Here is a 25,226-nt window from a genome sequence, read left to right as displayed (position 1 = left end):
AAAGCAAACTTTATCAATCCTACTTATAGTTAAGAAAAAAAAGTGGGGGGGCACAGAGGAGAGGAGGAAAATGAGGGAGTCAGAGAGGAAGCTAGATCTCAGGTCTCCAACGAGGGTAGGACCAGGCAGGTCAGAGACAGGGGTTTTTGGGAGCAGGTGAGTGGTCCTGTTGGTTGAGCCTCAGATTCTTGACCTCAGCTCAGGTCATAATCTCACGGTTCATGGGTTCGAGCCCCGCATTGGGCTGTGTGCTGGCAGTGCAGAAGCTGCTTGGGATTCTCTCTTTCCCTCTCTTTCTCTCTCTCTCTCTCTCTCTCTCTCTCTGCCCCTCCCCACTCTCACACACTTGGTCTCCCCGCCTTGCCCCCAAAAATAGACGTGGCTGACTTCTACGAGGCATGACCTTAATTAATGCCACAGCCCCATGGCTCCCCTAGAAGACTACACTTGGGAGGTCATTTTATCTGGTACAAAAATATAACAAGGGGCACACAGGGAAGGGCTCACAGCTGAAGAGACCCTGAACTAAGAGTCAAGAGATCTAGGTCCTACCCATGAACTTCTACTTCCTTGTGATGTGACATTGGGCATGTCACCTACCTCCGCTCAGCCTCCGTTGTCACCGACAACAAAACGGGGTTCTTCCAAGTTACCCCTGAAGTCCCCTTTGACTCAAAAATTCTCTGATCCACCAAAATAAACTTTCTGGGTCAAAACAGGTTTCACAAGAGGTATGTGAGGAAAGCAACAAAGACTATTTTGTCAGTTAAATACTCCCCGTAAAGGACTATTATCCTTAAAGTCAACACCTGTAGCGGGGTTTCAAAAGGCCTTCCTTTCCTCACACTCTAATGGCGGAGGCTTATCTTAGCATGTCCTCTAATCTCTACAAGGTTTCAGAGGGTCTGAAGGAACAATGCCAGAAGCTCGATGTTCTAGGGCGCAAGTTCAACCTGAGTACATTGGATCTCATCTTTCTTCCTTCGGGAATAAATTATTTTGTCCCTAGGCAGGAGGTTTCGAGCAACATTTTAATATTTAAAACTGCCTAATGCCTTTTGTTTAATGGTGGTCCTCGGGATCGTCTCCAGATACAGGAGACCAACAAACTACATCTAAGAAAGCACTGAACTTGGAGAAAAAGAAGAGGCCTTCGATGCTAGCTACCCCATGACCCAGTAATCGCACTACCGGGTATTTAGCCAAAACGTGCAAAACGCTAGTTCCATGGGATACATGCACCCCTATATTTATTGCAGCATTATTTACAATAGCCAAATTAGGGGAGCAGCCCAATTGTCTATTGATAGGTGAATGGATAAAGAAGATGTGGGAAAAATATAGAGAAGAGAGAGAAGGGAGAGAGAAGAGAGAGGGGAGAAGAGGGGAGACAAGAGGGGAGAGAATAGTGAGAGAAGATGGAGGAGAGAAAGAAAGAGAAGAGGAGGGAGAGAAGGGGGAGAGAGAAGGGAGAGAGAGAAAGAGAGAAAAATAGAGAAAGAGATAAAATATATAAATATATAATATATAATATAATGAATATAATATAATATAATATATAATAATTATATATTATATATATTTTTACATATGTATATAAATATATATAATATGTGCAATATAATTATATGTTTATATAATATATAATTTATATATAATATACATAATTTATATAATATAAAATATATATAATGGAATATTATTTAACCACAAAAAAGAATGAAACCTTGCCATTTGCAATGACATGGACGGAGCTAGAGAATATAATGCTAAGTGAAATAAGTCCATCAGAGAAAGACAGATACCATATGATTTCATTCATATGTGGAATGTAAGAAACAGAACAAATGAACAAAAGGAAAAAAAAAGGAAGAGAGGTAAGTCAAGAAACAGACTCTTAACTACAGAGAAGAAATTGATAGTCACCAGAGGGGTGGTGGGTGGGGAGACGGGTGAAATAGGTGATGGCCATTAAGAGGACACTCATTGTGATGGTTACTGAGTAATGTATAGCACTGTGGAATCACTCTCTTGCATACCTGAAACGACTAAAACACTGTATGCTGATTATACTGGAGTTAACATTGAAAACCTTAATAAAATGAAAAAAAGCAAAACTTTGAGCATCAAGAGATTCTACAGTTCGATAACCTATCCTGAACAGCAGGAAGCTAAACCCGGGTGAGAGAACTTAGTCACAAAAGAGAATTTTGGATAAAGTGGCAACCTTTCTCTTGGTGTTTCTGGTGAAAGATTAGCATTCCCTTCTTATCAAGGAGTAAATGGATATCCGTATCAGAACTTTACCACATAAAGCCATTTTATGGAGGTTGGGCAGACAGTGACCTTTGTATGGTTCTTAGTTCAGAATGTGGGTTTGGTCATCCTTGATGAATCCTTACACATCTCTCCATGCATCTGCTTCAAGATCTTTTCCAAGTGAAATATAGATCAGGGTTTGGCACACTTTTTCTGTGAAGAGCCAGGTAGCAAGTAAGTTCAGCTCTGTGGGCCATAACGTCTCTTTCACAACCATTTGGCCCTGCTAGGATCGTGTGACATCATCTATAGACCGTCTAGAAATACATGGGCATGGCTGTATTCCAATAAAACTTTATTTACAAAAATAGGTGGCAGGTCATTTGCCAAGCCTTGGTGTGTCTAGATGGGTGTCTGTGTTAGGTAGGGTGGCCAGGGCATCCCATTTTGCTCTAGACTATCCCAGCTTTAGCACTGGGAGTCCAGCGTCCCATGAAACCTCACATTCCAAGTTGATTGCCATGAACCACACTAGGTGGGTTTTATTTGTAACTTACAATCACATTCTTAAGACATGGAGTACTCCAAATGTGGTAACAATCACCTCTCTCCCCTAAAAATGGCTTTTGCCAAGTTTATCTCTCAGCATAAAGTTATAAATTACAAGCACATTCTGTTAACCCCCACATATTATGCATTGCACAAGGGATAGGAACCACATACCAATTTTCTTTTCCTACATTTGCTTCCATCCGGGGCCCTCCCATTTCCTCCCACAGTTGGTCCCATCATCAGACAAAGCTACAAACTGAGTGTTGGCAAAGTGTCTGGGCATCTCAGGAGATGAAAGTGAAGTTATAATAGAATTGTCATTGTTGGACTAATTATTATTGTTCCATGTTGGAGTGAGCCCCAGGACGTCTGCTGACCTTCAGTGGATGAACAAAAGACAGAGTCTTCAGGGAAGTAATACAGAGGGAAAGCAACCTCAAACAGAGCACTAATTGACTATTTTCTTGGCAGCTTCAGCCAACTCCAGCCTGGGCTTTTAGGACGATGTGCTAGAAGGTACCAAAACAATGATCTCTCTCCTGTCAGGAAGGCCCTGAAACACCAGGGATGCAAATAATAGGCTGACATTCCTGGTGTTTGGAGGAGAAAATCGGCCCCTCCTATTGGTACTCATGTGACCTTGGCCTTGAAGAAGTCCATAAGTCCTTAGGCTTCAGTGTCCTCCATCTTCCAAACAGAATAAAACCAAGCACTTCATAGAGTTGTGGTGGGAATCAAAAGTGATGTTCTTGGTGAATTTGCCTGATTTAGGGAAAATGCCATAATACACAGGATTTGACTTGCCGTGGGGCTGCCTCCTCTGTGGGGCTCTCCATTGGGGGAACTCACCTGATATTGGTGAGTTAGGGATGGTATCCCAGAGCTTATTACTTTCATGTTCAAAGCAAAAATATGATGAATATTTATTTAATTAAAACGAAAGGAAAGAGGGAGGAGTAAGTTGATTTGGGAGGGGGAAGATTCTTTGTGAAAATATGGAGATGAGAGTCAAGACAGAGAGAGAGTAGAGAAGAAGAAGAAGGGCAAGGAGGAGAAGGAGGAGGAGGAGGAGGAGGAAGAAGAAGAAGTTGTTCAAAGAACTGAAAAAAATCCCCCACAAGTTGGGAGGAAAGGCCAGTGGGGCAGAGTGGAGAAAGGTGTGTGAGGAGAGGCTCGCGTGGCCCAGAACTTTCAGACTTTGCAAACCACACCATGGGGACTGTTTTTCTGAAGGCCAGGGGTCTTGGTAGCAGTTGCAACATTTAGACTTTAAAGGTTTTTAAAAATTATTTTAAAAAATGTTGCTCTAACTCTAGAATGGAAGATGTCTGTTCATAAAAGGCGGCAGCAACGAGGGGTGGAGTGGAGGGCGTAAGGGTGAGGGAACAAAACTGGATTCAGGGAACCAGACCCACTAGGAGGCAGTAACAATTGTCCACACGAGATGGTGAGATGTGGCTGGTGTAATGTTCCATGAGAGAGTCACATGGAATCTCTGCCCGGGTCAGAGCCTGAAATCGTTACCGCAAGCAGGAAAAGGCACCAGGCTAATGGAGGCAAGGAGTGAAATTTAAATTGGAAGGGAACCAAACCGACCCATAGTGGACCCAGAAGCGCAAGAGACACAAAATAAGAGGCAAAAGAAATACATCTAATTTCAAAGCATATTTAATGTCATGTGTGCAGATGGTGTTTGCAATTTCCCGGCCACCCAGTATCCATTTATCCAAAGTCCAAGGACTGTCTCTAGCTTCTTGCAGGAGGACCACTCCTAGACTCACTTTCATACGCTCTCAGGTCCTTTGCTTCCAATGGTATTGATTCCAGCCCTGTCTGTAGGAGATGATGAGTAGCTTACCCGTTTCTCAGCACAGCCCGAAGATCTGGACAAGTGGGACCCTGTCCTGGATCCTGTTTTGGCCTTCCTGCATCATCTTCATCAGCACAGTGGGGGGGGGGGGGAGAATATACAGAACCAAGTGCGTATGCCCAACAGGACCCCACACGTGTCAGTTTTGTTCATGTTCTAGATGTGAGTATCCAAGATGCCAAAATTACCTACCTAAACATCTCTACCTGCTTCCAAATCACATGGTGGTCTCTCCCCCCATCTGAGGGCAGGCCGTGGGTGCTTATCTGGGCTCAAGGGGGTTTGGTAAAAGGTAGCTGTTGGCAGGGCTGTGCACACCAGAGTGACCACATATGTGCACATGAGGCGCCTTAGGCTGCAATCCAGAGTCAAGAAAGGAAAGAGAATTCCTTGGGCTACGCCTCCGAGTAAGCCTCCAAAGAATCTGAGCATTCTAAATGCAGACCTTTCTCCCAGGTTATAATTAAGGTATCCTATTAAGAAGGTAGCATGTATTTCATTTCATATATAATATGACTGCAAATAATTTGACATCTACTACATGGGTCTATATTTATAATCTTGCTGTAGACCCCTCCAAAAGTTAGGAGAGGGACCAGCCTGGCCAATCAATGCAGAACATTGTATTGGCCGTGGTAACAGGTCAGGGTTTGTGCATGTGCCCCAGACAAACATAGTAAGAAACATTAGGGTCTGCTGAAGTCATAAAGAGATGCTTCTTCTTCTTCTTCTTCTTCTTCTTCTAAATTTAAATTCTAGTTATTTAACATACAGTGCAATATTATTTTCAGGACTAGAATTCAATGATTCATCACTTACATACAACACCCAGTGCTCATCACAAGTGCCCTCCTTTAGTACCCATCACCCATCTAACCCACCTCTTACCCATCACCCTCCAACCTCCAGTTTGTTCTCTATCGTTAAGAGTCTCTTGTGGTTTGTTTCCTTCTCTTCTCTCCCCCACCCCTTTCTCATATGTTCATCTGTTTTGTTTCTTAAGTTCCACATATGAGTGAAATCATATGGTATTTATTTGTCTCTCTCTGACTGACTTATTTCACTTAGCATAATACATTCTTGCTCCATTCACATCAGTGCCAATGGCAAGATTTCATTCTTTTTGATGGCTGAGTAATATTCCACGGTATGAATATGTGTGTGAGTGTGTGTATATCTATACCTATACCTATACCTATACCTATACCTATACCTATACCTATATATCTATATACCATATCTTCTTTATCCATTCATCAGTCAGTGAACACTTGGGCTCTCTCCATAGTTTGGCTATTGTTGGCAATGCTGCTATAACATCAGGGTGCGTGTACTCCTCTAAATTTGTATTTTTGTATGCTTTGGGTATATACCTACCAGTGTAATTGCTGATTTGCAGGGTAGTTCTATGTTTAGTTTTTTGCGAATCCTCTATACTGGTCTCCAGAGTGGCTGCACCAGTTTGTATTCCCACCAACAGCGCAAGAGGGTTCCCCTTTCTCCACATCCTCATCAACATCTGTTGTTTCTTGTGTTGTGGATTTTAGCCATTCTGACAGGTGTGAGGTAACATCTCCTCGTAGTTTTGATTTTCATTTCCGTGATGGTGAGTGACGTTGAGCATCTTTTCATGGAAGTATCTGTTCATGGCTTCTGCCCATTCCTTAATTGGATTCTTTGTTTTTTGGGTGTTGAGTTTGATAAGTTCTTTATGGACTTTGGGTACTAACCCTGCATGAGTTATGACATGTTTCTTCTTATTCCCTGTCTTGAAACTGAGAGGACAAGGATCCCAGAGCAGCAGCAGCCTTTTTTGTCACCATGTGGAGTAGATTGAGTCTGCGGAGTATGTGGAGGGATGGATCCTTAGAAGTAGACAAAAACCAAAGTTTGGGCCATTGACTTCTTGACTAATTAGCAATTAAAGTCAGATCTACTCCTAGACTTTTCAGTAAGGCAATACTACAAATTCCACCATAAAATACATCAGTTTGGCCTGGGTGTTCCATCCCTTCTATCAGTCAGTGGGTAGAGGCAAATAAAGTATTTAACAATAGATTACTTTTAATCCACTTTCTTTAACCCATCGAGTTCATCCCCTCTATCCCACCCATCATCTCTACCTCTACACCAATTTTCTAACTTACTGACATCTTAAAGGCTATCCGTGGGAAGCAAGCTAGCGTAATTATTGGGGTGAAGTCAAATAAATTCAGTCTTGAGTCCTGACTTGGAGACATAGGAGTCAGTTTGAAGTTTTTGCCTGAGACTTTTACTCCTGAAGGAGTGGCCCTGTCCTATAAGGACAGTTGGGACATTATTCAGGGGCGCTATGGCAACATCACGAGTCCCACAATGATGATGGTTGAGGTCTAGTGTAGCTGGTAGAGATATCCTAAAGAGATGGTCGTGTGGAAGAAGCTGCCTAGAATGTATTTCCTATTGGTTGGTCTCTCCCAGTCCTAGCTGAGTTTTAAAGCCTGGTTATCCAGCTTCCCATCAGTTCTGGGAGTTACCAAGTCTCCTCTGTAAGCGGAACTGAATTCCACTGTATGCAACCAAGCGTGCTTAAACCCAGAGATCTACCGTGTGGGATCCAGGAGTGTTTGAAGGCAATACATCTTAAGGGGATGGAATACCAGTGGCAATCTAGATTTGTCTTTCTGGCTTAGTTGAGGCTGAAGATAATAAAATTCCTTTTGTATTAAGAAATAGGATTCTGGAAGCCACATTGAAATAGTTATGTAAATACTCATTTAAAGAATTGATTCAATTGTTGTACGTGGTCATATGGATACAAGTGCCCACTGAGGGTCCATATTAGGACCATGGTGTCGATTCCATTAGAAGGTTTGTTGGGCATGGAATTTTCCAGAAAGATAGAATGAGACAGCTGTCTCTCATACCTTGGGACAGTTTAAGAGAATAAATGATAAGCTTACATATTTTCACACAGGTTAGTGTATTTTTTTTTCTCTCGAGACATCCTCTTCGATCCGTGCCTTATGTAGAAGTGTGTTTCTAAGCATTTGGAAATTTTTCTGTTACATTTCCGTTAGTGATTTCTAGTTTAATTCTGTTGTGGTCAGACGGCACACTGTATCATTGCAGTTCTTTGAAACTTGTTGAGGTTTGTTTTATGGCCCAGAATATGGTCTATCTTGATATGTATGCATGTGTGTTCTGCTGTTGTTGGGTGGAATATTCTATAAATGTCAGTTAGATCCTACTGGCTGATGATATCTTGTATTCTATATACTGGCTGATTTTCTGTCTAGTTTTTGGATCAAGTATTGACAGGGGTGTTGAAGTCTCCAGCTATATCTGTGGATTTGTCTGTTTCTCCTTTAAATAGAGAAGATGTCCGGAGTTTTAGCTGTACTTAGTGAGAGGAACAGAGAAAAATATATATTGTCCATCTTCCCCAAAGTAGAAATACCCTTTCCCATGGTTCTTTTTTTTTTTTTTAAGTTTATTTATTTATTTTGAGAGAAAGTGCAAACGGGGGAGTAGCAGAGGAGAGAGAGAATACCAATCAGGCTCTGCACTGGCAGCAAAGAGCCAGATGTGGGGCTCAAACCCACAAGCTGTAAGATCATAACCTGAGCCAAAACCACGAGTCGGGTGCTTAACCAACTGAGGCACCCAGATGCCCCTTTTCCCATGATGTTTCTTATAATTGAAAACTAACTGCTGGTCTGGAGACATTAGAAGCCCAATTTGGATCAAAATGTCAGAACTCAGTCTCATTCTCAGACTGGGTAACTTTGAGGTTAAAAAACAAGGGGGTGCCAGGGTGGCTTAGTCAGTTGAGCATCCAACTTTGGCTCAGGTTATGATCTCATGGTTCCTGGGTCGGAGCCCCACATTGGGCTGTCTGCTATCATGGCGGAGTCTGCTTTGGATCCTTTGTCTCTCTCTTTCTCTCTCTCTCTCTCTTTGTCTCTCTCTCTCTTTCTGCCCCTCCTCTTGCTCATTCTCCCTCTCATTCTCTCTCTCTCTCAGAAATAAATAAAAAAAAAAACATTAAAAAAAATTTAAGTCAGAAATACACATCTCGAATTTTTTTATTTAACTTCCTTTCCGTCATTTGTCAGGGCCATTTTTCCTTAAAGAGAATGAGCTACTCAAATCTTTTGAGGGTCATTGGACACTGGCTATACATAACATTAATTCTTGGGATCTCAGTTTACCATCACTTTGCACTGGTCTCAAATGAGTCTTACAAAGGCCAAGAAATAAATGGAGTTTTGATCCGCAAATACTTCTCATTGTTCTAGTAGATCACAAACCCTTTTTGTTATCAATTACCTGGCTGGTGAGCGTGTAGCTGCTATATTTTCCTCTATCCTTGAAAATACCTTCAAGATTTTAATACAAGAGCTATTAAGATAAGAAGAGCCAAGTTGAAAGCCATGGAGCTCCCTCTAGCTATCAAAATAATAATGCAAAAGTATTACAATTACTATGGAGAAATTCCTAAAATTAATGCTACCAAAAAAAAAAAAATCTGGGAAAATAGGACGTTGGTGATTTCTATTTTATTTTTACTTAACTCACTGATTTGGCCAGGTCAACCAATCTTGGATTGGTCTTGGAGAATGAAAGTGAATTATTTTAAGCTCAGCATGTGGTGACTCCAAGTGCATTTCTTATTTGGAGGTGATCATTTTTTTTAATTAAAAATTTTTTTTCATTTATTTATTTTTGAGAGACAGAGAGAGACAGAGCACAAGTGGGAGAGGGGCAGAGAGAGAAGGAAGCACAGAATCTGAAGCAGGCCCCAGGCTCTGAGCTGTCAGCACAGAGCCCGATGCAGGGCTCGAACCCACAAACTGTGAGATCATGACCTGAGCTGAAGTTGGACGCCCAACTGACTGAGCCACCCAGGCGCCCCATATTTTTTTTTTTAATTAAAAACAATTTTTTAACATTTATTTATTTTTGAGAGACAGAGAGAGACAGTGTGAGCGGGGGAGGAGCAGAGAAAGAGGGACACACAGAATCTGAAGCAGGCTCCAGGCTCTGAGCTGAATTATTTCAACCATTTGGCTCCGTGCCACAATTTAGTCCACAGAGGTATGACTGTCTTACCTGCTCATAACATATTACACAGGCCAAATATCCTGGTGATATGAGCTGCTGGCATATGAAGAGAAGAAAGTGCTTTGGCCTTAATAAAACTCATGCATGCAATGAAATGGGACATAAATTCTGTGAAAACCCTAATACTTCAGAGTCTGAGACATGTCGGGATTTTTTTTTCCCCCAAAATAAAGGACACGTTTCCTTTGTTTACTCCACCATGCATCATGGGCTATTAAAAATACATACTGTATTTGGATGGACATTTAAAGCATTTAATAACTGAGTAATCAGAAATACTTCTAGGCTGGGGTGAAATACATGTCCATTTCCTAAACCCTAGGACCTGTAAATGTTATCTTATTTGAAAAAAGAGTCTTTGCCGATGCAATTAACTCTGGGATCTTGAGATGAAACCATCCCAGATTTAGATCATTCTTATAACCGCATGTACCCTAAATCCAATGACAAATATACTTATAAGAAAAGGGACAAAGAGGCACCTGGGTGGCTCAGTCAGTTAAGCCTCCGACTTTGGCTCAGGTCATGATCTCCTGGTTCCTGAGTTCGAGCCCCACATCGGGCTCTGCACTGACAATATGGAGACTGCCCGGGATTCTCTCTCTCCCTCTCTCTGCCCCTCCTCCACACGCGTGAGCTCTCTCAAAAAAAATAGATACGTTTAGTGTGTTAGCCAACTTGACGATAAATTCTATTAAAAAAAGAACTGAAACCAAAAAGAGCAGCTTAAAAAAAAGGAAAAGGGAGAGATACGAGCAGACACAGGAGGGAAGGCAACACAAAGACAAAGGCAGCGATTGGAGTGATTCATCCACAAGCCAAGGAATGCCAACGATTGCCACAGGCACCAGCATCTAGGAGGGGGGCATGGAGTGATGCTCCCTCAGAGCCTCCAGTGGGAACGATCCTGCCAACTCTTCGATGTTTCACTTTTGGACTCCGGAACAGTGAGAGAATAAATTCCTGTCGTTTGGAGCCACCCCAAGTCTGTGGTAATTTGTTATAACAGCCTTGGAAAATCGAGGCAGCTTCCCAATCGGAGTACAGCCCAGCACAAGTTTCCCTGGACGGTCCAGATTGCAGTCCAAGCAGATCCAATAAATGGCACTCAAAGTTTTGGAGGTAGATGAAGACACTGTAGGGGACGGTGACAAGCCCCAAGAGGAGAATCTCAGACCACCTCGGTTCTCGTCGAGTTACTCTCTAGCAAGGAATTATTCTCTACAGAAAGAGCTTAAGGGTTGATCTTGGGCCTTGATCACAACTGAACTGGTTATGGAAAAGCGGGTGGCCCTGGACCCTGAGTTCCTCATTATGACCTGCGTGCCCATTCCATTCAGCAAAGCATCACCACGTGCAGGCGGTAGATAAAGATGGCGCCTGAGCGGGCCCTCCGCAGGCACAGAGGAGTTGTATCAGCATATGACTCACGTTTGTCTTATGCCTACTTCTGGCGCATCACATTAAGCCAACTTCTCAATGAGTCGACGTACAGGCCAAGAAAGCAAGTGACTTCTTCAGACTGCAAAAGGCTGAACATTCCCACCAGAGGCCGTGACAGAGACGGGAAAATAAATCCTAATTCAACCCAGCCTAAGGTGGCAAGAGAAGGCACATGTTCTCTCGAGACACGGGGGCGGGAAGCAGCCCGTGATATTGTTCTTGTTTGTCAACGAGGCGACAGTCAGGGTACCAGCACAGCGCTGAAAGAAACCCAACCAGGAGCCCAGAAAAATGGAGACCACAGAGAGTAGGACTGAAGGATGTGATCGGCTTTCGGAGGGAGGATGGGCGGGGTGAAGAAGGTTGAAGAAGAAGGGAGGAGGGGCCTGAGCGAGAGAGTCAGTTCCTCAGTGAGTTCCTGCCCCCAGGTTTTCCTGGGGAGTGGATGCCTGGCGATTGCTGAAGGAATGCCTGGAATAGGAGGGGCCATATTAGAAATCATAGGAGTGTCTGGGCCTAAGAAAAATCTTGAGTGATGCCGAGGTTCTGGAAGCTATGCTCCAGAAGTTATGGTGAACCTTCCAGAATATGGCCCAGAATCTTACAGCTGAGTTGAAGAAACAGAAACAAAAATTCGATGTTTACTGTAGTATGTAATATTAGTGTGCCTACCAGACCTCCTTGGGTCCCTTTGATTCTGTTTTTGGGGCCCCAGGACTTGAAGGAGCGTTTGCTCCCAAGAGCCAGGACCTGAGTCTCCCCCTCTCCCCCTGCCCTCCCCACCCCCACCCCCACTCCCACCCCCAGAAAGGATTGGCCTGGCAGAGTCTGGGAATTTCCTCTCCTCTAAGCCAGTGACTGATGAATTTGGGAATTTGAAAGCTCTATGCCTCTTGTCTTGGGGTCAGGACAGGGCAGAGGTGCAGATTACACTCCAGAGATCCCCAAGGAGGGATACACTTGATGCAATTATCTCCAAAACTTTGCCTGAAGCCATGTCCTTATTTGGTGTTCTCCTTAATTTATTTTTTTTTATTTTTTAAAAAATTTTGCCTGCTTTCTGACTTTCTCAGAAGTTTGCCCTTGGGATTACTTCATTCGCAAGTCACCTGTACAAGGCTCCCTGTCTCAGAATCTCATGTGGGGGCCGTTGACCTATGAATGCGACATAGTGACCTATGAGACACTTATGAATCTCATCAGTAAATGGTCACTTGAATTTGGAAGTGAAGCCTCATGTCTTTTAAGCAAGTAAGTCTTTGCTAGAAAGAAAACCAACACAGATCACGTAATGAGGGACACAGTAGTGCAATCAGCAAACATCTGTCTTTCCAATAAAGTAAGTCGGGGGACTTGGGTGACAGTCCTTACTGCCCACCCGAACACAGCAGAAACACTTAACAGCTGGTTTGCCATTAGGCTTTCCAAGTGTGCTTTCTTATGAGAATGACAAAATTCATACACTCACGAGACATGAAAAATATCCAAAAGACCAATGAAAGCGGATGGTAATTCACACATGTTCTTTTTCTTTACTGATGATTTTGTTTGTCCCTTGCAACGAATTTGCTGTATGAGGTGGCTGGGATTGCCACAGCAAAGTATCATAGACTGGGGGGCTTAAACAGCAGACATTTATTTTCCCGTAGTTCTGGAGGCTGGGAGCCCACGATCAATATGGCGGAAGGTTTGGTTTCTCTCAAGGCTTCGCTCTTTGGCTTGTAAACGGCCACCTTCTCCCTCTGTGTGCATGTCCCTGGTGTCTGTGTCCCCAAACTTCCTTTTCTTTCTGGGACATCAGTCAGATTGGATTATGGCCCACCCTAATTGACTCATTTCATCACTCTTTAAAAGAACCTATCTTCAAATATATTCACATTGAGTTACCGGGGTTAGGACTTCAACGTATACATTTGGGGGGGGGGGGAGGACACAGTTAATCCCATAATAGTTGCATATGGCTTAAGAATTTCAGTGTGAAATATTTGTTTGAATGAAAGATAGTTTAATCAGAGGAAAATATTGCTTATTATTTACATAGATAAAACTGGAGTTTCATTTAAGGCTACGTAGTTATTTTATTTTGTTCTTAAATCATCTTTTTGTTACATAGTCCTTATTTTGATAATAGAAAAGTTGGGGCCACTTTTATGGGATTTAAGAAGGGATTTGAGTCACCTGCTGGGGATATAGCTATCCTTATTATTATATTACATTAGTCCCCAAGAAGAAATCAGAAACAGGCTGGCTGGCAATCGAAATCTTACAACGTGGTAAAGAGCATAATTTTGTAATTTTACCGTAGGGTTGATTTACTACCAACTAATCTTATATCTGTTCTTGTCCAATATACAACTAAAGTCTCTTTTCAAAAGAAAGAGAAAGCTCGTGAAAAGCAGTTCGGAAAGACTGTTGTAACCCTACACCTGTAGGAACATAGAGCTGTGATACTCATTCATGCGTGACATTTGGGGGTCACCCCAGCGATCAAGCGCCCTCAACCGTGCTAAACCAATGGCAGAAGGCAAACTAGACACGGAATGGGCTGTGGTCTAGATAAGCCACTAATATTACCCACAGCAGTGACCCGATACAGTGGTGACCAGAGCCATCATCCGGAATTTCCTTCCTTATTGGGTCATGTAAATGTTTTAACTTCCTTCTTTTTTGACTCTTTCCACCAAGTTTGCATGTGCATCAGTGGCATCTGACTTTGTAATTTTTGTGTGGTTTGCAGCATATCAGAACAAGCTTGCTATAGCACGGGGGGAGAAAAAAGGAATAGATGTCAGTTAGGGGTCTAAGGACTGAAGCTTGGATAGAGTGGAGAGATTTTGATGGCTTGGTTTGGGAAGTAGAGTGTTTTCCGTTGTATGAAGGCAAACTGGTTTTCTGTTAGGCAGAAGTCCTTTGCGTTGTGTGTTTTGTTTTGGTTTTGGTTTTGAAATGCAGTTCTGGGAAATGATGCGGTGGGTTGTGGTAGGCATGCGTCTCTTATTCAGGCTACTCTTAAGTCTAAGAGCCTTATTTGTTGAGAGAATGTCTGCCCTGGGGTCCTTGTGGGACAGCAAGTGTGCCTAAGCTCTGCCTCCCCAAGCTTAAGAGTCAGGTACTCTTAGGAGTCATGGCCAGGACACCTGGGTGGCTCAGTTGGTGAAGCTCCCTACTTCCACTCAGGTCAGGATTTCGCAGTCTGTGAGTTCGAGCCCTGCATCGTGCTCTATGTTGAGAGCTGGGGGCCTGGAGCCTGCTTCGGATTCTGTGTCTCCCTCTCTTGCTGCCCCCCCGCCCCTCCGCTCCCACTCTGTCTCTCTTTCTCTCTCTCCCTCTCTCAAAAATAAACAAACATTAAACAAATTTATAAAAACAAAAAAGTCATGGCAGTGGGGGAGTGGGCAGACGATGGAGGGGTCAGCCTGTAAGACACTTGCCACCAGGCTTTTGAACCTTGGGAGAACAGTTGGGGGTGTCACCGCTTTGAGGTGACAGTTGGCTGTGGTCAGATGACACCGGTGTCCTCAGTTGGAGTACCAGTGGTGGAGGCCCAACCTAAGTTCGTCCTGTGGTTTGCACTTACCTGTCTTTTCCAGGCCCGGTCTCCCTTGGTTCAACCCTTTTGCTGGTTATCTGATCTTCTTATGAATTTTGGGAGTTGTCCCAAAGCCCTCCGCATAATTCCTTTTTCTGTGAGTTAGCCAAATTCTTTTGCAATGAATTCCCACGAATAAACTTTCTACACTCATCCTTTTATCTTTCCCACCTATATCTCCAAACTGAATTCTTTCACCTGAGCCTAGAAATCGTTCCCTTCCTGCCTTTCCTGGAATTTTCTCACTCTGGGTGTCCTCCTTCCCATACTCAGCAGCAAAGCTACCACTAACCAACACCCCCCTACCGGCACCTTCCTCTGCCTCTTTGGCCTCAAATTCCTCTGTCTTGGCTACTTCCTTCACCTTGTTTACAGCCCTGTGGGACCTCTTCTTCCTTATTCATAAATTTCCCTATTCATCATGCTGTAAAACACCTAAGGCCCCTGTTCCAAAGTGTGATGATGTTGGCTAACTACGGCTATGCCCCAAGGTTCAGCCCGAGGCTGGCTGCTTATCTTTCTCTTAAAACACTACCTGAAAGTATCCATTCAGTCTCACCAAGATGCCTCTGGAGCCAATAGCTCCCCTGTGTGTTTCAACATACCCACCATCCTTTCTACGAACGTTGACTGTATCATTCTTACCCCGATCCCTCTGCTCTAAAGCCTCCGAAACACCCCTGAGACACGTCTATGTCTAACACCCACCAAGTTTCATTCTCAACCTGCCTTATCTCTGTTCCTTCCTTTCCGTTTCTCAATCACTTCCTCCCTTCAGACCATCTTCACCTGACATCCGGGTCCTTTCCAAGATAACTGTCTTTCTCCTAATGACTTTTGCTCTGATCTTTCTTATACACGTGCAATAAAGCTTCACGATCAAAAATAGGAGGAACATAATTGCATATTTAATAATTGGGAACTCCTTTGGCTTGAGGTGACACACTGTCCTTTTTCAAGTTGTGTTCAGCCTAGATTAATCGGCGAGATGCTGATCACTGAGCATCAAATGTGAATGGATTGTCTCTCTGATAGGACTGATGAGGTATTGTGGAGGGATTTTTTGGGAAGATAAGGAGGTGAACATTTTGTACTATACAGGACTTTGTCATAGAGTATGCTGCCTGTCTCTGTCTCAAAAATAAATAAACATTAAAAAACAAAATTTAGACCTCATAGAACCTTTAAAAAATTTAGATCAACTCCTTCAATAAAAAAGAAAACTGAGGGGCACCTGGGTGGCTCAGTCGGTTGGACGTCCGACTTCGGCTCAGGTCATGATCTCGCGGTCCGTGAGTTCGAGCCCCACGTCGGGCTCTGTGCTGACGGCTCAGAGCCTGGAGCCTGCTTTTGATTCTGTGTCTCCCTCTCTCTCTGACCGTCCCCTGTTCATGCTCTGTCTCTCTCTGTCTCAAAAATAAATAAACGTTAAAAAAAAAAAAAGAAAACTGAAGCAGAGGAAGGTGACGTCACTGGTCAGGGACAGAACTCGAGTTTAATTCCCCACCACTCAAATCCCAAAACTCACATTCCATTTTTTTTCTTAATTGTGGCAAAAAACGCATGGCATGAAATTTACCGTTGTAATTATTTTTCAGCTTGCCGTTTTGTATTGTTAACTGGATTCACATAGTTGAGCAAGCGATTTTTAGAAATTTTCAACTTGCGAATCTGAAACCCTCTACCCAGTGAACAACTCATTTCCTCCTGCCCCTGAGTCCCTGGCAGTCACAGCACTACTTTCTGTTTCTATGAGTTTGACTACTTTAGATATTTCATGTAAGGGGAATCACATAGGTGACTCAGTCGGCTGAACGTCCCACTTTAGTTCAAGTTGAACTGTGCCTCCGGTTCATTGCTGTCAGTGTGGAACCCGCTTCGGATCCTGTCTCCCTTTCTCTTTGCCCTTTCCCCTCTCACGCTCTCTCTCTCTCTCTCTCAAAAAAAAAAGGGGGGGGGGAGGAGATCAGACAATATCTGGTGAGTGTGCGTGTCGCTTATTTTACGTAGGGTAATAACCTCAAACTTCATCCATGTTGTAGCACGTGACAGAATTTCCTTCTTTCTTTCTTTTTAAAGAATACTATTACATTTTCTTTACTCTTTCCTGTGACAGTTTCTGAACCCATTCATCTGTTGATGGACATTTGGATTCCTTTCTCTTGTTGGCTACCGGGAATACTGCGGCGATGACCACAGATGGGCAGATGCCTCTTTCGGATGCTGATTTCAACTTTGGGGGGGACGTATACTCAGAGGTGGGATGACTGGGTCATATAGTGATTCTCTGTTTAATTTTTTTTTAAATTTTTTTTTTAACGTTTATTTATTTTTGAGACCGAGAGAGACAGAGCATGAACAGGGGAGGGTCAGCAAGAGGGAGACACAGAATCTGAAACAGGCTCCAGGCTCTGAGCTGTCAGCACAGAGCCTGATTCGGGGCTCGAACTCAGGAGCTGTGAGATCATGACCTGAGCCGAAGTCGGACGCTCAACCGTCTGAGCCACCCAGGCGCCCCTCTGTTTAATTTTTTGAGGAACCTCCCTGCTGTTTTCCATAGCAGCTGTGCTATTTTACATTCTCATCAACTGGGTTAAAACGTCTTCACGTCCCTTCTCAGCATCGTCCGCTCCAGCGGCATCTTTTGTGAAAAGAAGGGTCACGTGAGACCGCAAACTTCACAGTTGTCTCATTTTAAGACATGGCCACGGTCTTCATCAACCACCACCCTGATCAGCCAGAAGCCATCAATACTGAAGCAAAACGCTTCCACTAGCAAGGAGATTACAACTCGCTAGAAGCTCAGACGATGGATGGCATTTTTTAGCCAGAAAGTATTTTTTAATTAAGCATTGTTTAATTTGTATTTTTTTTTTTAGAGATAATGCCATTGCACACTGACTAGACTACAGTATAGTGTAAACAACTTTTATGTGCACTGGGAAACCAGAAAAAGATTATTTCACTTGCTTTCTGGCCGTACATATTTGCATTATTATGGTGCAATAATAATGGTCTGGAACCGAACCCGCAGTATCTCCGAGGTATGCTTGTATTAAATGCATACGAACGAATGCGGTAACACACGCACTTTGTCTTGAATAGACTGAAGCCTGCTGGTCATTCTCCGACCGTTCTGTGCCCTCTAGTGGCTGTCACTTGTATCAGCAGTCAGTGGGACAGATAAATGGGAAGAGTTGGGGGGAAGGAGCGATTTTCCTCCCGCCCTCCCCGCTTTGCCTTCCATAAGGACAGCTCTCCCTGGGCCCAGGGGGCACCACTTACCCCCTTGTCCCTCCAGAGAGGCCCAAGGAAGGGAATGGCTTCCCCTACTCTTAGCATCTGGGAGTCTCCACCTGCTTTTTCCTCACCATCTCCCTTCATTACAGGCCTCATCTTGTACCAGTTGGGATGAGGTTCTTCCTGTTGGAATCTTGTCTGATCCATCGGGCGACTCTCCTTCTGGGTCTCTACGAGTTAGCTGTATTTTGCATATATACAAATTGTGTGAGCATGATCTGGCTTTAAACATTTTTAGAAATTTTGCAACTTTATTTTATTTTTATTTTGTTACAATTTTTAAAATGTTTATTTATTTTTGAGAGAGAGGGACGGAACACAAGCAGGGGAGGAACAGAGAAAGAGGGAGACACAGAATCCTAAGCAGGCTCCAGGCTCTGAGCTGTCCGCACAGAGCCCAGTGCGGGGCTCGGACCCACGAACCGTGAGATCATGATCTGAGCCAAAGTCGGAGGCTCAACCGACTGAGCCACCCAGGCACCTCTTTATTTCCATTTTATAAAAAATGTTTGTTTATTTTGAGAGAGAGGGGGCTGGGGGAGAGAGGGCCCGCAGAGGAGGGGCAAAGAGAGAGGGAGAGAGAATCCCAAGCAGGCTCCATCAACACAGAGCCTGATGCAGGGCTCGATCTCATGAACAGTGAGATCATGATCTGAGCCAAAAATCAGGAGTCGGAGGCTCAACTGACTGAGCCGCCCAGGTGCCCCGGCACATTGTGGGGTACATGTGAGTTTGTTTGCCATCAAGGGGAAAACTTTTATTTTAACTGCGTAAAATTTAGAAATGTCTAAACAACAAACACTGTATCAAACAAAAGAAAACAGTTTTAAAAATACAACAACATGACAAAAAAATTGTTTGGAAAATTTAAGCTGTCCTAAATTAATGTATGAGTTTAAGGCTAGTCTAATAAAAATATTATGAAGTTGGAATAGGGTGGTAGTGTTTAGTTGTTTGTTTTTTTTTTAACCAAAATTTATTCAGGTAAATATTAAAATGTCTGCACAGACTTCTTTCTTTTTAATTTCTTTATTTTTAACGTTTTTATTTATTTTTGAGAGAAAGCTGGGGAGGGGCAGAAAGAGGAGGAGGAGAGAGAATCCCAAGCAGGGCCCACACTGTGAGTGCAGAGCCCAAGGCTGGGCTTGAATTCACCACCCACGAGATGGTGCTCTGAGCTGAGGTAGCCACCCACGTGCCCCTACTTGTACAAGACTTCTAATTCACGTGTTTCAAAATGGCATACAAAAATGCTCATGCCGTATAAAACTGGTCTTTATTGTTTTAAATGTTTGTATCCATGAGAAAATTCAATAAATGTTACAGTAACTGTGGATCTTTTACTTAAATCAAAATATGATACAGGGGCACCTATGGGTTAAGCTACTGACTCGATTTCAGCTCAGGTCATGATCTCAAGGTTAGCGAGTTCGAGTCCTGCTTCAGGTGAGCCCCGCTTCTCTCCCTCTCTCTCTCTCTCTCTCTCTCTGCCCCTTGTGGGATTTTCTCTCCCCCCCCCCCAATTTTTTTTCTGCCCTTTGCTCCCTTGTACTCTCTCTCTTTCAAAAAAAAGAAAAGTACTATCGGAAAATAATAATGCTAAGTCTACTTGAACAAAAGCAATTGTAGTAGTAATTAAATAACAGTATCGAAACCAAAAAGAGATGAGTCAAAATGACTTTATAAAGGCAGAAAACACACGCGGACGTTGTGCTGTGGTTGTGGGAGTTCAGGACCCGGCCGCCTCGAGCTCAGCCAAACCTGCGGGTGTCCCCGGACGCCTGGGTCCCCATGGCCCGACTCTTTTCCTTCCTAGGGGTGCTGACGATGCAGGGGATCCCCTGGGGACACTGCTGGGCCTCTGGGGGCTCCCGGTGGAGCGGCAGGAGCCCAGGGGCCGCTCGGAAAGGGCTGGAAGTTGGACTCTGCGTTGGCCAGCAGGTGCCTGCTGCGATCGTTTTCCTTCCTAAGCGCCTGGAGGTGTCCCTGTGTCAGCACAACCGCCTTCCAGCTTTCTTGAACGATTTTCTCACGGAAGAGGGTCCCCTTTCGACAGTAGGAGGCGTTTCTCTCCAGTTCTCTGCCCACGTCTTCGGCCATCGTCTTGTATAAGTTTCGAATCTGAGACACGGACTTCATGTTTCTCCGCGCGGTGCAAAGTTTCTTCTCGATTTCAAAGCAGCGCGTTTCCTCCTCAGACAGTTTTCTCTGGAGTCGCCTGAGGTTCTCTGGATACAAATCGGGCAGAATTTGAAGCTTCAGCTTCAGCTGCTGAATCTCACTCTCACGCTGCGAATTTTCCTGCCGCAAAGAGGCTTCCTCAGCTTGCAGGCTTATTATTTGTCTTGTGAGCTCTTCCTTCATTCGCTTTTCTTCCCACAATTGTCTGGCTATTTCCCGACTCTTCGCTTCCGCACTTTGAAGGGACCCGTTGAAATCACCATCCTCAGCGACACCCTTCGGATCAGCCTTTGACCATCTCTGAGCGTCTCCTGCTTCCTCCTTTCCTACTTTCGCTCCACTTCCCCGGGGACGTGACCCAAGTGAGCTCCAAGGAGATCGGGCCAGGGGCTGGTCTTGGGCAGGTTTCCAGTCCTTGATGCGAATCGGCTGGCTGTCGCTTTCAGAGCCCGCTCCATCCGTGTGCGCCACGGCTCCGCCTTTCTTTCTCCTGCTCCTTGTCCCCCGCGTCTCTGCTTCCGTCTGGCAATTTCTTGGGCAAGCGGTTCTGGACCTTCTGGAACGTGGGAGTTTGCATTCAAATCATCCATTATTTTCTTCTGAAGTTGTTCTCCCTCCTTCTCTGACGCTTTGAACGTGGGGGTGTCACCAGTCACTTGGGGAAGCTCAGGAGGCTGGCGCTTCTGAGCCTTTTCCAGAAAGTCAATGGGGACCTGGAGTGACAGCCTACTGCGGTTTGTATTTAGGGCTGACAGGCACAAGGTTTGTGATGGGAGAGGACTGGCCTCCGCCCCCGGCCGCCCTAGGGCATCGTCAGCTCGGGTCATTGGTCCCACACTCCCACTGCGCGTTCCACAGACCTCAGTGTGGGCAGAACACCTTTTGCCTAGTGCCTTGACACTTCCTAAGATGCGTCGTCTCCTCACTGTCAAAAATAGCACCGCCATACACACCAGGATCTCCCAGGGGAACTCACGGGGACCGGGGACGTGTCTCAGCCTTCAGAAATCGCCGGCAGAGCATCCCGCAGGTGCTCCAGGACCAGCTGGGAAGTGGATCCGATGGGGCAGCAGGCCCACCATGGCCACGGAGGGCTCCATAGCTCTGCCTCCGAGGGCCGGGGTCCCGTGGGTCTCCGCTGATGGCTCAGAACCCTGGGGAGTGTTCCGTCTCTAAGGTAAACAGGTGCCTGACAACCGGAGCAGGTCAGGTGGGCTGGGGGAGGGGGAGGCCAGCCAGCTTCTGGAAGACAGTCCCCCTTAACTTTGCTCTGAAATAGAAAGCGGTCTCGCTTACACAAGCACTAGGGGGGTTGGAAAGGGCTGATTGCAACCGGGAGCCCAGCCACTCTAGGCCAATGTGGCCCGACAGCAAACCTAGACCAGGCCATGACACTTTCTGCGCACAAGATCAAGTCAGGGCCGTGGTCTGGGCCCTGTCCCCGAGTGAGGCTCACTCTCCTGATTGAAAGCTTCCTTCTGACGTAGGGAAGCCCGGAGCTACTCACAAAAGTCCCAGGGATCTGTCTCCTCTGAGCCTCCCTCTCCTTTGTGTGAGGTCACCTTCGGCAGGCAGGGGCCCAGGAGTGAAGGGTCTCCCCATACGCATCAGCTAAGAGACCTGGATTCCAATCCTAATAAGTCCGGAGAAATCAGTTGGAACTGGCAGCGTGTTACGGTTTCATGAGTTTTCTGTGGAGCCAGCGTGTCCCCGTTCAATCCAGGAAGGGATTCATCCTGCTCTGAGGGTCATCACAGAGGTCCATGTGGTCTGTCTTCGGCCCATGCCCCCAGGGTGGCCCCCAGGAGTGTCTCCAGCCCCTGAAGTCATCTTCAGACGTGGGCCTCCGGGCAGGGGGCGGGTCCTTCTTTGGGCTCCGTTTGCCAGTTTTTATTTCGTCAAAGCGCATCTCACTCTGCTGGCGTCTCTCTGGCAGACTCAGCGCAGAGCCTCCTTGTCCATCCCCTGGGGCCCTTCACGAGCAACCTGTCCTCAGTCCCTTTGCTGAGAGGGGGACAAGAGAGCTGTCCGCTGAGGCCACGCGGGGAGGGGGGGGGGCGGTCCTGAGGGCTGTGGGGCTCAGACTACAGAAGTTCCATGGATGGAAAGGACCTAGGATCCAACCAGGTGGCGATGAGAGGAGGCAGCCAAACCCTTGCAAAAAGAGTTGTTTCTTTTGTTCTTGTCATTAGATGATTTTTTTCAGATCAGTTTCTGATTTACAGAAAACTGGAGGAGAAAGTAGACAGAATACACATGTTGTACTAAAATTTCTCCTGTGTCCTATTGGTATAAAACCTAGCTACTGAATTTTCCCCCCGAGGCCTTTATTGAGATACAATTTACAATGACATACAATTACAATTCATCCATTTTAAATGTACAATTCCACGAATTTTAGCCTTTATAAAGAATTATACAACCACCACAACGAGCTTGGTTTTTTAAATACTTTTTTAGATATTTTATTTAATTTTGAGAGAGAGAGCAGGGGAGGGGCAGAGAGAGAGGGAGGCAAGGAATCTGAAGAAGGCTCCAGGCTCTGAGTTGTCAGCACAGAGCCCAACGCGGGGCTCGAACTCATGAACTGTGAGATCATGACCTGAGCTGAAGTCGGATGCTCAGCTGACTGAGCCACCCAGGCGCCCCCATCAAACCCACCTCTGAAGGTATATCCACTCATCCATCGATGGACATTTGGGCTCTTTTCATACTTTGTCTATTGTCAATAACACTGCAATAAACATTGGGGTGCATGTGCCCCTTTGAAACAGCACACCTGTGTGTCCCTTGGATAGATACCTAGTAGTGTAATTGCTGGGTCATAGAGTAGCCTCTACTTTTAATTTTTTGAGGAACCTCCGTACCGTTTTCCAGAAATTCATCCCTGTCTTGATAAGCTCTCTCATGTTTTTAAAACTTAAACAAACAAAACAAAAACAACTTTCTCAGACTTTTTCATGTGTTTGAAATTTGAGTGTATGTTTGAATGCTCAAGTGCACACAGCCAGAAACAGAGTCACCTTCTGGTGTCTTTTTTTTTTTTTTTTAAGTTTATCTATTTATTTTGAGAGAGAAAGAGAGAAGAGCGAGCAGGGGAGTACCAGAGAGAGGATCCCAAGCAGGTTCTGTGCTTAGAACCCAAAGCCGGGCTCAAACCCTTGAACTATGAGACCATGATCTGAGCCGAAATCAAGAGTCAGCCGCTTAACCAATTGAGCCATCCAGGCACCCCTCCCTCTAGCATCTTGTTTTGCCCCACGGCTTGAATTTAAGATTTATGATTGTTTTCTCAGGGGAATGAGCATCACGGAGCAAGCTGGATCCCAGAATGTGCCTGATGGTTTGCTGTGTGCCCGTGACACTCAGTCCCAGTGCTTCTGTAGGTACAGCTGCCTTGGCTTGAAATGGCTCCCAGTCTGTAGGCTGGGTCAGACTCTGTGGCCCCACAGAAGTCCACATGGACATTTCTCCTCTGTCTGGTACACTTGCTGAAGGGTCTTGCTGGCCAGTCCCTAAAGGAGAGGTTTTATGATTGAGGTGGACAGTTTTGGAAATAGAACCTTGGCTTCGCTTCTTCTGATGGGCTGACTCTTCCAAAACCGGATATATTTTGTCTGTTTCCAAAATAAAAACCATTATTTCTCCAACAAAACTAAGAATGGACTCTTACTAGAAAAGCACAGCAGCGGCGGGGAGGCACCTGGGTGGCTCAGTTGATTGAGCATCTGACTTACGCTCAGGCCACCATTTCATGGTTCTTGAGTTTGAGCCCCACGTCCGGTTCAAGGAAGCAAGTGCGGCCTTGTCTGTTTCATTCACTGCCGGTGCCCCACAGAGCCTAGCACAGTGGCAACCTTTGTTCGGGACCTAGTCAGGAATTCTCTAGAGCAGCCGATTTTCCTCCCTAAAACGGGGTGATGATGAACAAAATAACAAAATGGCATTCATGAAAATCCTGAGAATGACCTGATGTTAGGAGAGATCTGCGTTCACATCTCTGCTGTTGCCCCTTTGACTCATCATATCTTTCTCCAGCCTTTCTTTCCTTATCTGTGGAATGAATGTCTCAGATTTATGGTGAGATAATGAGGGCCTTAGGCATAATGCCTGGCATATAGGATAAGTTCTGTATATACTGGCTTTGTCCATTTCTATTTTTTATAATACTCCAGCCTTTTAAAAAATTATTTTATTATTTGATTTTATTATATTCTATTTATTCTATTTTGGTGGGGAAGAGGGGCAGAGGGAGAGAGAGAGAGAATCTCATGCAGGCTCCACAGCCAGGACAGAGCCGGACATGGGGCTCGATCCCACAACGCTGGGATACTGACCTGAGCCGAAACCGAGAGTCAAACGCTCAATCGACTGGGCCCCCAAGTCACCCCAGGTTTTGTCCCGTTTCTATTCTGTGATTTGAAAAATAGCCAAGAGAATACTTCCCTGGTTGTATTATGGATTGAAAAAACATGTAAAATATCTCCTTAAGCTATTTTACTATAAATTGATGTTGATCAATTTAGACCAAACTAGATTGGAAAAAAACCAAAAACCAAAAACCAAAAACCAAACAACCTTCGACTAAAATGGGCTTGTTGTTGGTCTGTAAGCACAGTGGTATGGAAGAAATAGGGGCCAGAATCCAATGAGAAAAAAAAAAAAGGAGGAGTGTTTTATTCTCACACAGCTATATAGACTTATCTAAGGTAAACCCCTAAGACAGCGCTTCTCAAACTTGACTTTGCAACCCGGAACACCTTGTTAAAATACAGATTGTTGTCCACACACCATAGCCCCCCCCCCCCCCACCTCACCACTGCCATTTCTGATTCTAGGAATTTTCACTTCAAATAAGATGATAGTAATGCTGTAATGCTGGTCCTAGGACCACACTTTTCGAACCATGGCCCCGGAGGTGATTCT

This window comes from Lynx canadensis, chromosome B3, assembly GCF_007474595.2.
Source record: "Lynx canadensis isolate LIC74 chromosome B3, mLynCan4.pri.v2, whole genome shotgun sequence".
Lineage (NCBI taxonomy): Eukaryota > Metazoa > Chordata > Mammalia > Carnivora > Felidae > Lynx > Lynx canadensis.
This window is presented reverse-complemented; position numbering follows the sequence as displayed.